This window comes from Tiliqua scincoides, chromosome 3, assembly GCF_035046505.1.
Source record: "Tiliqua scincoides isolate rTilSci1 chromosome 3, rTilSci1.hap2, whole genome shotgun sequence".
In the NCBI taxonomy this organism is placed as follows: Eukaryota; Metazoa; Chordata; class Lepidosauria; order Squamata; family Scincidae; genus Tiliqua; species Tiliqua scincoides.
Window position 1 is genome coordinate 232,602,880 of NC_089823.1, and position 15,048 is coordinate 232,617,927.

Below are 15,048 nucleotides of genomic sequence, written 5' to 3' on the forward strand. Positions count from 1 at the left end.
ACCTGTCCTCTAATTCCCTGACTGTGGAGTTTTTTCAGTAGCCTTTGGTGAGGGACCGTGTCAAACGCCTTCTGAAAGTCCAGATGTATAATGTCCACGGGTTCTCCCAAATCCTCATGCCTATTGACCTTTTCAAAGAATTCTATAAGGTTCGTGAGGCAAGACTTACCCTTACAGAAGCCATGCTGACTCTCCCTCAGCAAGGCCTGTTCATCTATGTGTTTTGAGATCCTATCTTTGATGAGGCATTCCACCATCTTACCCGGTATGGATGTTAGGCTGACCGGCCTATAGTTTCCCGGGTCCCCCCTCTTTCCCTTTTTAAAAATAGGCGTGACATTTGCTATCCTCCAATCTTCTGGCACCGTGGCCGTTTTGAGGGACAAGTTGCATACCTTAGTCAAGAGATCTGCAACTTCATTCTTCAATTCCTTAATCACTCTTGGGTGGATGCCATCAGGGCCCGGTGACTTATTGATCTTTAATTTATCAATGAGGTCTGAAACATCTTCTCTTTTAACCTCTATCTGACTTAACTCCTCGGTCAGGAGGGGCCGTTCGGGCAGCGGTATCTGCCCGAGGTCTTCTGCCGTGAAGACAGATGCAAAGAACTCATTTAATTTCTCTGCCATCTCTAAGTCTCCTTTTCTCTCCCCTTTCCCTCCCTCACCATCCAGAGGGCCAACCGCTTCTCTGGCGGGTTTCCTGCTTCTAACATATTTGAAGAAGCTTTTATTATTCCCCTTAATGTTGCTGGCCATGCGTTCCTCATAGTCTCGCTTGGCCTCCCGTATCACCTTCTTACATTACACTCCCCTTGCCCTCCTTAGCGACGCGATCCCCAGGGCCCTGGCCACTCCCGCAGAGTTTGAGAAGCGCTGGGTTATAGGATGCAAATAACCTTGGATATTTCTCTCCTGTCCTGTACTCATCCCCCAGGTGGTGCCCAAAGCGGCTACTTAGAATTCATACCCCTCCTTTCTACCCCGCTCAGGGCACTCCAGGCAGGCCACTATAAAACAATAGTAAAACATGGACATATATAAGAAAGACAGTTATGTTCATTTAGTTTCTTTTACTCTTTAATCATTAATGCCCTTGCATAGCCATAGTTGGCAACCTTCAGTCTCGAAAGACTATGGTATTGCGCTCTAGCACAACTGTGGTATTTCTGTGCCAGGAAACAGATGCAGGCTGAGTCTCATCATCTGCAAGGGTCCCATTCTCAGAACTCACCTGGATGGCAAAATTCACATTAAAGGCAATCCATTTCAAGAACAATGTCCCTTTACAGGTGATTTAAAAACAGCCTTGCTGAGCTTTGTGATGTGAGACAGAGTCATTAGGCAGACAGTCCATCAATCAGTCTCTCCCCAGGCGCTTAGAAAGGCTTCACTCTGAGCCAGAGTAATTATCTTTCTTTCACCTGCTCAGGGGAAGGGAGGGGTCGCTTGCCTGGGAGTGAAGCCCTTTTAAGTGCCTGGAGGGAGAATGACTGACTGACTGTCAGCCAGCTGCCCACTCTCAGGTGAATGAGGCTATTGTTAAAGGACTGTTTTCCTTTAACTTAAAGGGCCATTCTCATCAGGTTGAGATAGAAATATCCATGGATAATTAGGCTATACCTGTAACTCCTTCCATGACTGTCTTCTACAACAGGAAGAAAAGCAGTTTTTAAGCTGTGATGTTAAAGGGATGCGTCTTTCCCCTTCTGAAGAATGAGCACATTCCTTCTCATTGGCAGTGGGAACTCACGTTGAGTCAAACACGTGCATAAAAGATCCGAGTGTGACAAGGCTGGACCTGTAGGAGAGGCAGTTGTCTTGTTTGGGATGGTAAAAAGTAAGGTGTCTAAAACAGGGCCCTTGAATGGTCAGGTCTGCACCCCTGTGAGGTCTGCGCCCTGGGCAGCTGCCGAGTTGCCCTAAGGCCAGCACCGCCCCTGAGCAGTCCCCCGTTTTGTCCCTGAAAGAGTATCTGTCAGCGGGCGGACTCATGAGGACAGAAGGGGAATAGTGAAAAGAAGAACCGAAGCAGGACGCGGGCCGGCTGTGCCCTGGGGGGAGAAGGCGTTTGGTGGGAAGTGTGGGAGGGAGCGCCCCAAAGAAGCAAAAGCCTACAGCACCCGGTATTCCCAGGCGGTCTCCCATCCAAGTACTAACCAGGCCTGACCCTGCTTAGCTTCCGAGATCAGACGAGATCGGGCGCGTTCAGGGTAGTATGGCCGTAGACACTGAACAGCCTTCGTGTGGCCGTGCCATTTCTGACTTGAAGCAGGGCTCCCAGCCCACCCCGCCCCGCCTGCCTTGCCCCGCACTGACACACACAAGCACCTTTCCCACCCAGGCACCCGCTTCCACTGCTAGCTGACGCACACGCCGCTGCGCTCTCCCTGCCCCTCCCACCGCTCCCTGCAAAACGCTGCTGCCCGCACCTTCCTCCTGGACGGCGTCCCGCAGCTCACCGCCTTCTCCTGCCAAACCCCTCTGCTGACAAACACCCCGACTTTTGCTTCTTTTGCCTGCCCCACGCATCTTAATAATCTCTGCAGATTATTAATAATTCTTAATAATCTTAATAATTCTCTGCAGAGTTTTTTTGTCCCTGCAGAGCAATTTCCGTAACACACCAAGATATCATAGGTTAGGACACTCTAAGACACAAGCAGCTGCTGTGACAAATTTAACCTCCCAAGCTACCTCAGAAAATATAACCGCTTTTGTGATGTGATTGGATGAATGCGTGGGGCAGGCAAAAGAAGCAAAAGCCTACAGCACCCGGTATTCCCAGGCGGTCTCCCATCCAAGTACTAACCAGGCCTGACCCTGCTTAGCTTCCGAGATCAGACGAAATCGGGCGCGTTCAGGGTAGTATGGCCGTAGACGCTGTGTGGTGCTGCCGCTTCTTCCTTTAAGCGGGCTGTGGGGCCAGGGGGTGTGTGTGAGGCGTTGTGGCCACGGTGGGCAGCCACAGGAGGGCCCGCAGTCGGGGTGTTTGTCAGCAGAGGGGTTTGGCAGGAGAAGGCGGTGAGCTGCGGGACGCCGTCCAGGAGGAAGGTGCGGGCAGCAGCGTTTTGCAGGGAGCGGTGGGAGGGGCAGGGAGAGCGCAGCGGCGTGTGCGTCAGCTAGCAGTGGAAGCGGGTGCCTGGGTGGGAAAGGTGCTTGTGTGTGTCAGTGCGGGGCAAGGCAGGCGGGGCGGGGTGGGCTGGGAGCCCTGCTTCAAGTCAGAAATGGCACGGCCACACGAAGGCTGTTCAGTGTCTACGGCCATACTACCCTGAACGCGCCCGATCTCGTCTGATCTCGGAAGCTAAGCAGGGTCAGGCCTGGTTAGTACTTGGATGGGAGACCGCCTGGGAATACCGGGTGCTGTAGGCTTTTGCTTCTTTGGGGCGCTCCCTCCCACACTTCCCACCAAACGCCTTCTCCCCCCAGGGCACAGCCGGCCCGCGTCCTGCTTCGGTTCTTCTTTTCACTATTCCCCTTCTGTCCTCATGAGTCCGCCCGCTGACAGATACTCTTTCAGGGACAAAACGGGGGACTGCTCAGGGGCGGTGCTGGCCTTAGGGCAACTCGGCAGCTGCCCAGGGCGCAGACCTCACAGGGGTGCAGACCTGACCATTCAAGGGCCCTGTTTTAGACACCTTACTTTTTACCATCCCAAACAAGACAACTGCCTCTCCTACAGGTCCAGCCTTGTCACACTCGGATCTTTTATGCACGTGTTTGACTCAACGTGAGTTCCCACTGCCAATGAGAAGGAATGTGCTCATTCTTCAGAAGGGGAAAGACGCATCCCTTTAACATCACAGCTTAAAAACTGCTTTTCTTCCTGTTGTAGAAGACAGTCATGGAAGGAGTTACAGGTATAGCCTAATTATCCATGGATATTTCTATCTCAACCTGATGAGAATGGCCCTTTAAGTTAAAGGAAAACAGTCCTTTAACAATAGCCTCATTCACCTGAGAGTGGGCAGCTGGCTGACAGTCAGTCAGTCATTCTCCCTCCAGGCACTTAAAAGGGCTTCACTCCCAGGCAAGCGACCCCTCCCTTCCCCTGAGCAGGTGAAAGAAAGATAATTACTCTGGCTCAGAGTGAAGCCTTTCTAAGCGCCTGGGGAGAGACTGATTGATGGACTGTCTGCCTAATGACTCTGTCTCACATCACAAAGCTCAGCAAGGCTGTTTTTAAATCACCTGTAAAGGGACATTGTTCTTGAAATGGATTGCCTTTAATGTGAATTTTGCCATCCAGGTGAGTTCTGAGAATGGGACCCTTGCAGATGATGAGACTCAGCCTGCATCTGTTTCCTGGCACAGAAATACCACAGTTGTGCTAGAGCGCAATACCATAGTCTTTCGAGACTGAAGGTTGCCAACTATGGCTATGCAAGGGCATTAATGATTAAAGAGTAAAAGAAACTAAATGAACATAACTGTCTTTCTTATATATGTCCATGTTTTACTATTGTTTTATAGTGGCCTGCCTGGAGTGCCCTGAGCGGGGTAGAAAGGAGGGGTATGAATTCTAAGTAGCCGCTTTGGGCACCACCTGGGGGATGAGTACAGGACAGGAGAGAAATATCCAAGGTTATTTGCATCCTATAACCCAGCGCTTCTCAAACTCTGCGGGAGTGGCCAGGGCCCTGGGGATCGCGTCGCTAAGGAGGGCAAGGGGAGTGTAATGTAAGAAGGTGATACGGGAGGCCAAGCGAGACTATGAGGAACGCATGGCCAGCAACATTAAGGGGAATAATAAAAGCTTCTTCAAATATGTTAGAAGCAGGAAACCCGCCAGAGAAGCGGTTGGCCCTCTGGATGGTGAGGGAGGGAAAGGGGAGAGAAAAGGAGACTTAGAGATGGCAGAGAAATTAAATGAGTTCTTTGCATCTGTCTTCACGGCAGAAGACCTCGGGCAGATACCGCTGCCCGAACGGCCCCTCCTGACCGAGGAGTTAAGTCAGATAGAGGTTAAAAGAGAAGATGTTTCAGACCTCATTGATAAATTAAAGATCAATAAGTCACCGGGCCCTGATGGCATCCACCCAAGAGTGATTAAGGAATTGAAGAATGAAGTTGCAGATCTCTTGACTAAGGTATGCAACTTGTCCCTCAAAACGGCCACGGTGCCAGAAGATTGGAGGATAGCAAATGTCACGCCTATTTTTAAAAAGGGAAAGAGGGGGGACCCGGGAAACTATAGGCCGGTCAGCCTAACATCCATACCGGGTAAGATGGTGGAATGCCTCATCAAAGATAGGATCTCAAAACACATAGATGAACAGGCCTTGCTGAGGGAGAGTCAGCATGGCTTCTGTAAGGGTAAGTCTTGCCTCACGAACCTTATAGAATTCTTTGAAAAGGTCAATAGGCATGAGGATTTGGGAGAACCCGTGGACATTATACATCTGGACTTTCAGAAGGCGTTTGACACGGTCCCTCACCAAAGGCTACTGAAAAAACTCCACAGTCAGGGAATTAGAGGACAGGTCCTCTCGTGGATTGAGAACTGGTTGGAGGCCAGGAAGCAGAGAGTGGGTGTCAATGGGCAATTTTCACAATGGAGAGAGGTGAAAAGCGGTGTGCCCCAAGGATCTGTCCTGGGACCGGTGCTTTTCAACCTCTTCATAAATGACCTGGAGACAGGGTTGAGCAGTGAGGTGGCTAAGTTTGCAGACGACACCAAACTTTTCCGAGTGGTAAAGACCAGAAGTGATTGTGAGGAGCTCCAGAAGGATCTCTCCAGACTGGCAGAATGGGCAGCAAAATGGCAGATGCGTTTCAATGTCAGTAAGTGTAAAGTCATGCACATTGGGGCAAAAAATCAAAACTTTAGATATAGGCTGATGGGTTCTGAGCTGTCTGTGACAGATCAGGAGAGAGATCTTGGGGTGGTGGTGGACAGGTCGATGAAAGTGTCGACCCAATGTGCGGCGGCAGTGAAGAAGGCCAATTCTATGCTTGGGATCATTAGGAAGGGTATTGAGAACAAAACGGCTAGTATTATAATGCCGTTGTACAAATCTATGGTAAGGCCACACCTGGAGTATTGTGTCCAGTTCTGGTCGCCGCATCTCAAAAAAGACATAGTGGAAATGGAAAGGTGCAAAAGAGAGCGACTAAGATGATTATGGGGCTGGGGCACCTTCCTTATGAAGAAAGGCTACGGCGTTTGGGCCTCTTCAGCCTAGAAAAGAGACGCCTGAGGGGGGACATGATTGAGACATACAAAATTATGCAGGGGATGGACAGAGTGGATAGGGAGATGCTCTTTACACTCTCACATAATACCAGAACCAGGGGACATCCACTAAAATTGAGTGTTGGGCGGGTTAGTTCAGACAAAAGAAAATATTTCTTTACTCAGCGTGTGGTCGATCTGTGGAACTCCTTGCCACAGGATGTGGTGCTGGCGTCTAGCCTAGACGCCTTTAAAAGGGGATTGGACAAGTTTCTGGAGGAAAAATCCATTATGGGGTACAAACCATGATGTGTATGCGCAACCTCCTGATTTTAGAAATGGGTTATGTCAGAATGCCAGATGCAAGGGAAGGCACCAGGATGAGGTCTCTTGTTATCTGGTGTGCTGCCTGGGGCATTTGGTGGGCCGCTATGAGATACAGGAAGCTCAACTAGATGGGCCTATGGCCTGATCCAGTGGGGCTGTTCTTATGTTCTTATGAGTGCCCTTGCTAGGGCTGCTGGAGGTGCAGGTCCCTGTGCCGCACTCCCCGAGACTTGGCATCTTCAGTAAAAGTGAGCGCAAAGCACTTCAGTTCTGCAGGGAGTGCTTTGTGCCTGCCTTTGCTTGCACATTCCCAGCCTTAGGGGCACTGCGGAGGGCTGCGCAGGGCTCCCTGCACTGCCAGCAGCCCTTAAAGTGACGGGGAAGCGTTGCACGAACTGGTGGGCTCTCTCCCACCATGATTCCTTGAAACCGGTCTCCAGATGGAAGGAAGTCAGTCTGTGGTTGGTCCTCTGGGCCCCATTTGGCTTGCAGGTGAAGCAGGGAGTGAGGCCTGAGGGTGCATCTGGAAGGCTGGCCAGACAGGTTGTCGTTGTTGTCAGGGGCCCTTAGGAGTTCCTGGTGGTTGCGACTGAGGGTCCTTCCCAAGGGGTGGCAGCTGTGGCTCACTGTCCCTGGGTGGGAATGACATGACTCCAGGGAGAGCCCAGCGGTTTGAGTGGGGGCCACAGGGCCACTGTGCACGTGAGGCCTGGCAGCCGGGCCACGGTGGCAGGCGGAGGGTGTTTGGCAGGACAGGAGTTTGGATGCAGGAGAAGGCGGTGAGTTATGGGATGCTGTCCAGGAGGAAGGTGTGGGTAGCAGCGTTCTGCAGGGAGCGGTGGGAGGAGTGGGGGGGCAGGGAGAGCGCGGTGGCATGTGCACGGTGACTAGCAGAGGAAGTGGGTGGCTGAGTAGGAAAGGTGCTTGTGTGTCTGTGCGGGGGGGGGGGGAGGCAGGCGGGGGAGGCTGAGAGCCCTGCTTAAAGGAGAAGTGGCAAGGCCATGCAGTGTCTATGGTCAGACTACCTTGAATGTGCCTGATCTCAGAAGCTAAGCAGGGTCAGGCCTGGTTAGTACTTGGATGGGAGACTGCCTGGGAATACTGGGTGCTGTAGGCTTTTGCTTCTTTTGGCCCCCCCCCAACACATCCTGCCAAAGGCACCAACGCTCTATCTCCCTGAAAGGCCCATCAGCCCTCAAGCCCCTGGATCCCTCTTGGCTTCTTCATTCTTTTTATTGTCTCCTAATGAGTCTTGCCCCAAGCCCAATATCGGCTTTCAGGGGCCATGCTCAGGGAAGTCGCCTAAGGGGGCTATGGTGTCACCCCACTGCAGACAGCCTGGTCTCAGAGAGCAGGTGGGAAGGGGGTTTAGTTCACGCTCCTCTTCCCACCAGTGCTGGGTTTGCAGCACAGGGAGAGGGAGCCACCTCTGGTTCTGCTCTCTCCATGATAGCCTGACAAGTCTCCAGGTTTGCCCCTTTTATCTTTCCCTCAAGGCCTGATGAGGTCCCATAAACCACCCCACCCGGTTTGCTGCCTCCCCCCCCCCCAATGTAGCTTCCCTAGGTGCTCCTGCCGGCTCTGGGGAGGGGGCCACCTTTCCCCCCTTGCTCTCATTGGGCCCTGCCACCCTGGCTGGGGCTGCACTGTCTGAGCTCATCGGTGAGCAGTGCTCCTGCCACTCCAAGGATGTGGTTGCTTCTTGAACCTGCCAGGGGGCCTGCCGGCTGCTGATGGGCTCATCAGTGAGGCCAGCTGCTCTGGAGTAAGGCGAATCCGACACTGGACAAGGGCATGTTCTAGATCACGTAGCCCTCATTTATGCATCATTAAATTTTTGCCCTGCTCTTCCTCCAACAAGCAGGGCAGAATTCATGGTGCTCCCTCGGCCCTCACCCTTTTTATTCTGACAACAATCCTGTAAGGTAGACCAGGCTGAGAAATGACAACTGGACCTTGTCACAGGTACATAGCGACTGGGTGCTGTGATAAATGCAACCTGGTGCCTCTGAACAGCCCACAAAAGGCTGTACCAGATCCACCCCACTATAACTTTTTTTGAACCCAGCACACCAAACAGATGTTTTTTGTGAGAAGCTGCTGTTAAAAACAAACAAACACTGCCCCACCCCCAGTAAGTCACTAGCCAAATTACTGAGACCCAAATCCTAACCAACTTTTCAGTACTGGCATAGCTGTGCAATGGGACGTGTGCTGCATCCTGCAGTTGGGTGGCACTCATGGAGGCACCCTCAAAGTAAGGGAATGTTTGTTCCCTTACCTCGGAACTGCATTGTCCTTATGTAGGTGCTGGAAACTAGATTAGGATTGTGCCGAGTTACTAAGGGGGCCCAAAAAACATTTTTCCACTGTCAAAGACAATCCCCATCCATAAGAAGAGCCCTGCTCGATCAGGCCCATCTAGTCCAGCTTCCTGTATCTCACAGTGGCCCACCAAATGCTTCAGGGAGCACAAAAGACAGTAAGACACAACCTGTGTCCTGGTGCCCTCCCCTGCATCTGACATTTCAAGGTAGTCTACTTCTAAAATCAGGAGCTTGCACATACCTACCATGACTTGCAACCCATGATGGACTTTTCCTCCAGAAATTTGTCCAATCCCCTCTTAAAGACATCTAGGCAAGATGCCATCACCTCAGAGAAAGAAATGCATGGGTAGCACAGAAAACTGAGAAAATGAGCCTGACAAGGCCATTCAAGATAGGGAACACAGGGCACTTTTTTGGTTCACTCAACCCACAGAGGACTTTGGGGGGGGGGGGAATCTATTCAAGTTACGTTGCAATAACTTTCAGAGAGAAACACACACACTAGCCTGTATAAGTGCTGGAGAGAACAGCCAGACCTTCATATTCCACAGAGCTTTTCTTCATCAAGAAATGAGACCACCTGCCACAGCAAAGCAGAAACATTATTTCACCTTAAAGAATAAGTGGAAAACAGCAGGAGCTCAGCGTGAGCAAAAAGTTTCAAGCCACTGAACACCTGATATACAGATTAAGGAAGAGAATGCCATTCAAGACTCTGTAGAAGGCTTTCCTCTCACAGGTGGCTAACCCCCACACCTCACACAAGGAAAGATGGCTTGCACAAAGGCTTGAACACAGCTTGCTAACAGAAGATGGCATGGATCGTCACTCATTTTGGCACACCTGGGCAGAATATTAAATGCCTCTCCTCTGTAAATTATGGACTACTGAGAATTCTACTTAGCTATGTAAACCATGTTGTGAACTTTTTTTGTTGAAAAGCAGCATACAATCAGTAATATTTACTGATCTTAGGTGGCTCTGTAAATTGTCAAAGGAATATTCTTCACCCTCCCTTTTCCCACAGCTGGGGGCTCTGGTTCTGCATTTCTCTCCATCAGCAATTTTCTTCACAAGGCACACTGACCTCTATGGTCTTCACCTCTTGAGAACTTCCGGCTTCCAGGAGACTTTCTGGGTTCTGTGGCTCTGTTTCTAGAGAAACTGTCTGTAGTAACAAATTGTTGCCCAAGAAATAAAGCCACGTAACCTGGAAGAGTTTTTCAGTTATTTTCAACCACTGTGCTCCAAACTCCTGCGACACACCTGCAGACATTTCACAGCACACCAATGTGCCATGGTACACTGGCTGAAAATTGCTGCACATCATCTCCTCAAGGACAATTCGCTCCACTGTTATTGAGCAGGGAAAGCTAATTCAATGAAAATTTTCTTCATGTTATGACATCTTATGAAATCCTACATGAAACATCTTAACATTCTAATTACAGACTGTGGTTTTGGGACGTGGGGAAAGTTGATAAAATTTGGAAGTTATGGTTCCAATGTTACTGTTTTCCCATAAATTGTGGCAGAAGCTGTCAGACATGTCAAATAACAGAGTGGTTCAGACATTCAGGAAAAGATAAGCAAAAGCTGAGTGGACTTGAGCTACATCTCTCCATTGTAGGGCTAAGATTCTACAACTTTCCAGCCTGAGCAAGGCCACACATGCTGTTAAACCCACAGCTTACTTTGCAGCTTATGTATCCAGGTTCTATCTGCTTCATGGAGGGAAGGAAATTTCCCAGTACATATCAAAGCCTGTCATATTACCTACTGCAGAAGTTTTCAAATCAAGTTCAGGCAACTTTGGAAGCTTATTGGGGGTTCATCATGAGGAGATATGAAGAAATGTGCAGTGTGTCCTGGAGTTCACACACAGTCCACTTGAGGCGACGGTGAGGCCCAGTAGGCCTGGGAAATAGCCAGTAGGAATGGTTTGTGTGTGTCCTAGAACAGGGGTGTCCAAAGTTTTTGGCAGGAGGGCCACATCATCTCTCTGACACTGTGTCGGGGGCCAGGGAAGAAAATAATTAATTTACATTCAAATTTGAATAAATTTACATAAGTTTACATAAATGAATATATTAAAGATGAACTTATAAGAATGAATGAAGGTCTTGCAATAGCTCAAGGCCTATAAAAGGCCTTGCACAAAGCAAGGCTGGTCTTTCCTTTGCTGCTACTACTGCATCACAGACATGAAACAGCAAGCAGTGGAGGGAGTCCTCATCCCACAGCTCACGCGAGAGGTCAAACAGTCACCCTCATGCAGAGAGCAGTTGCATCAGGCCAGTGTGGGCCCCAGCAAGTCTCCAGAGGATCATTGGAGACTGGGGGCTCCCTGAGGGCCGGATTGGGAGTCCTCAAGGGCTGCAAGTGGCCCCAGGGCCGGGGTTTGGGTACCCCTGTCCTAGAACATACCCCACATTCACTGCAATGTGTGGAGCAGTGGTTCTCACACGTTTAGCGCCGGGACCCACTTTTTAGATTGAGAATCTGTCAGGACCCACCAGAAGTGATGTCATCAAGCAGGAAAAATGTTAACAATCCTAGGTTGCAATCCTACAGACACTTACCCAGGAGTAAGTTCCATTTACTATCATTAAGAGAATATACATAGTAGCTTGTTAAAGTACAGGACTGAAACATTTCCCAAAATGCAGTCACTTACCAGGGTAGCATCAAATCTTATATATTAAAAATAAGATATTCAAATGAAAGGAGACCGACCTGAAATTGGCTTGGGACCCATCTAGTGGGTCCCAACCCACAGTTTGAGAAAACACTGGTGTAGAGGTTCTATGAAAGACAAGTTGATCTGGAAAGAATGACATGAAGCTAGGGCATCTGAAGAACCATTGCTTTACAGTATTACCCACAGCCCAAGATTGCCAGTATATCAAAGCTAGCAAACAGATGCAAACAGTTTCCACCAACAACACTGAAAGGGAAATGACTGGACAGGAGAACAAAAAAAAAAGCAACAAAAAGGGACTGAGAGCTTGTGGCAATGACCATTCTGCTACACAGAATTCTAGTCAAGAGATGGGAGAAACAGGCATGCAGAATGCCAGCCAAAATACATAGGAAGCATATTATATTCCCCCCCATCCCAAGCCATTTTGGGCCTCATTCTGCTCATAGTCACCTAAACAATTTCACCTGGATATTTAATTGCTGTGGGAAGTATTTTAGGAGGCTGCATTTCACAATGTTTAACAGTGAAACACCAGTTATGATTACATCCCACAGTTATGACTCATGGATCATAGGCCAGGGTCTCCTCAACTTTTGTCTCAACCTATATCAGGTGACATAACAGGATGAGTATTGGCAGGCATTCACAGATTCTCCCTAAGATATGCCCAAGTGCTAACATTTGCCAAATGAAGTCAGTTCAGGTATATTTAGCACTACTTTCTCATTTTCCTAATTGCCAGCCAGCCAGCCAGACTACCCTGCATAGCTTTCCAGAGTCAATTGCTTTCCACACAGCAGGACGTAGCAGTGCCAAGACTGTTCCCTGAGCAGCAAAGAGCTGGAAATAATCAAAAGCAACTTATTCCTTCTTCACAGTATTCCCTCCGTAAACTGGGGTATGATAAACCTTGCATGCTCATAATTTTTGGCCACCCTGTGCAGCTGAACCAAAAATCTGTTGGGCATCTCTCTCAAATACAAAATCCTTAGATAGCAGCAAAGATATAGATTCAACTCATCACCTGCGCCTCTTGAGTTTTCATCAAATCCTTGACTTCCCACAGAACAGGAAGCTCAGACTGCAGCTTTTTCCTTCCTTAAGCTACAGCCCTAAGGCAACAGCACTTTCAGAGTTGCATTTTCCTCAATTCCCTCGCATTTATGCTCTGACTGTAACATGGAGGGGAATGGCCTGTTTGCATAATGCAGTATTAAAACAGACACCGTTCCATTGTACATTTTTTGTGCAAATATTTTCCCAAGGAACACAAGGACTCTTTCGTTCCAGAACACTCACCTTCTCTCCCAGGAAAAGCACCACAACGGTACTGAAATGCATTTTAGATTTAAGTTCAATTGCTGTAATTGCTTGCAAACAAAAGCCATTTGAAAAAAATAATTTGTAATACTAACAAATATTACAAGTATTTGTAATACTACCCTCATGCATGTTTACTCAGAAATCCTCTTTGTTCAAAGGGGCTTACTCCCAAGTAAGCTGAGAACTGCATACTTTGCCTCTGTGAACAGGAGAGGAAGGAATCTATATATGAGTACCTCTGCAGCTTTAGAATTCATAGATACACAACACCACTCCTAAACAAATGAAACAGAATTTGGTCACCATTTGATCAGTCTTATTACATTAAACATGACTGTTAAAATTCCTACAAAAGATGTAAGTGCATATCTCAGCTATATCTCAGCTATAGACTAAGATAGCTAAAGATAGCTGGAGTATCAGGTGCAGGGGTGGTCAGTGTGCCAGATGCCTGCAAACTCCTAAAATAAAATCACAGAAATAAAAGTTAAGACTGAGCACTCCAAGTAAACAAAACTGTAAAAGCCCCCACAGGAACCAACACATACAGTAAATAGTTATGAAGGCAAAAAGCCAGCAGGTGGGCACTTTAGACTTGTATAGAGTGCCATATGTATGTGCCCACCCCTGGGGGATGGGGGATAAGAATAGGTCCTCAGTTTGGCTGTACTTGTCGTAAGAGGCGACTAAACAGCCACCGGGTAGATGGGACCCGTTAGCTGGGAAGGCAGCTCATCTGAGAGAAGGAAAACTCTGATCCCAAACCTCCACTGCCTTGTGGCTACATCCAGTTATGGAAAAGGCTTCAGGAGTCAACCTCGAGGCAAAATCTGGAGCCGGAGTCCCTGAGGCAGTTCATGGCTGAACACAGTCACGTTCTGGCAACTCCTGCGATGCCGCTGGAACCAACTGTATTGGCTTCTGCCTTTCCATTGGACCATTTCAGCAACATGGAGAGGGGGGGATTTGCTGCATGGGTAACAGCCTATCCTCCATATCTACTTTACCCAGGCTTCGTGCACTGGAGAGGACACTCTGTTCCAGAACCACCATTCAGAGCGCAATACCATAGTCTTCCGGGACTGAAGGATGCCGACAGTTATGTATGTGCCTGTTGGGGCACAAGTCGTGAGTGCACCCTCCGTGCAGCAAGCTCTGGACTCTCAGGGAACAGCTTCATTTCCTATGGGGAAAGGTTGAGAGAACTTGGTATGTTTCACCTGGCGAAGGCCAAGAGGGGACATGAAACCACTTTTCAAATACCTGAAGGGCTTCATAGGGAAGAAGGAACACAAGTGTTCTCAACTACCTCTGACAAGATGTATCTGAATCCAATGGATCCAAACTACAAGAAAGGAGATTCTGGTTGGACATCAGGAAGAAATACTTGACAGTAAGGGTGGTTTGACAGTGGAACAGTTTGCCAAAGGAGGTGGCAGATTCTCCCTCATTCGAGATCTACAAGAAGAGGTTTGACAGGCACCTGGAAGATTTCCTGCTACAAGCAGGAGGCTGGACTACATGACCTTGTAGGTAGTTTTCAAATCTATGATTCTTATTATTCCCTTGAAGTCAAAGTAGCCGACCTGGAGAAGCAGGACAAGTCAGAGAGGTATGTGACTGAGACCATCCGGGGTATGACAGATGTGTCCCACTCCTGGACCAACAGCTTCACTAGAGAGCAAACATCTCAGGGAAGGACATCATTCTAACAGAAATAACTGTTTAGAAGGGAGCTATTCCTTAAATGGTGAACCACATTTATTTGTTTAAAATATTTAAATCTCGCCTTTTCTCCCCCAAAAGTGGGACATTCAAAAAGGCTCATTGCAATAATTTAAACTACAAATACACAATAAAATACAAAAAAAATAATAAAACAGAAATAATAAAAGCAGCAAAAAGCTGCAAGACAGTCGAACAATAAAAGCAGCAGCAGTTAACAATCCTATTTCCAATGCTTTTAACAGCATTAGAAGGCAGGTGAACACCAAATGAAAAGGGAACATCTTTAGCCTCCACTATAATTCTAATCTAGAAGGTGCTGATCTTAACTGTCAAAAGGAGGGAGCTCCAGAGTTCAGGTGTCAAAAAGAGAAGGCCCTGCCCCATGTGGCCACCAACCTAGCTTCAGCAGAGACAGTACTCAGCAGAGCCTCCTATGATTAGAGCAGGGGTGCCCAA

The 15,048-nt window shown here is 48.6% G+C and overlaps 3 non-coding genes and 1 pseudogene across 3 annotated transcripts; 2 read left to right on the forward strand and 2 right to left on the reverse strand.

Annotated features, from left to right (window-relative positions):
• Positions 1–2,113: 2,113 nt before the first annotated feature.
• Positions 2,114–2,232, reverse strand: LOC136646633 (5S ribosomal RNA). The gene has a single exon (XR_010794207.1). It is a non-coding gene; the product is annotated as a 5S ribosomal RNA (ribosomal RNA).
• A 533-nt stretch (positions 2,233–2,765) lies between these two features.
• LOC136646944 (5S ribosomal RNA) lies at positions 2,766–2,884 on the reverse strand. Its single transcript, XR_010794223.1, has one exon. It is a non-coding gene; the product is annotated as a 5S ribosomal RNA (ribosomal RNA).
• A 374-nt stretch (positions 2,885–3,258) lies between these two features.
• LOC136646750 (5S ribosomal RNA) lies at positions 3,259–3,377 on the forward strand. The gene has a single exon (XR_010794208.1). It is a non-coding gene; the product is annotated as a 5S ribosomal RNA (ribosomal RNA).
• A 4,138-nt stretch (positions 3,378–7,515) lies between these two features.
• LOC136646929 (5S ribosomal RNA) lies at positions 7,516–7,624 on the forward strand (annotated as a pseudogene).
• Positions 7,625–15,048: the final 7,424 nt, after the last annotated feature.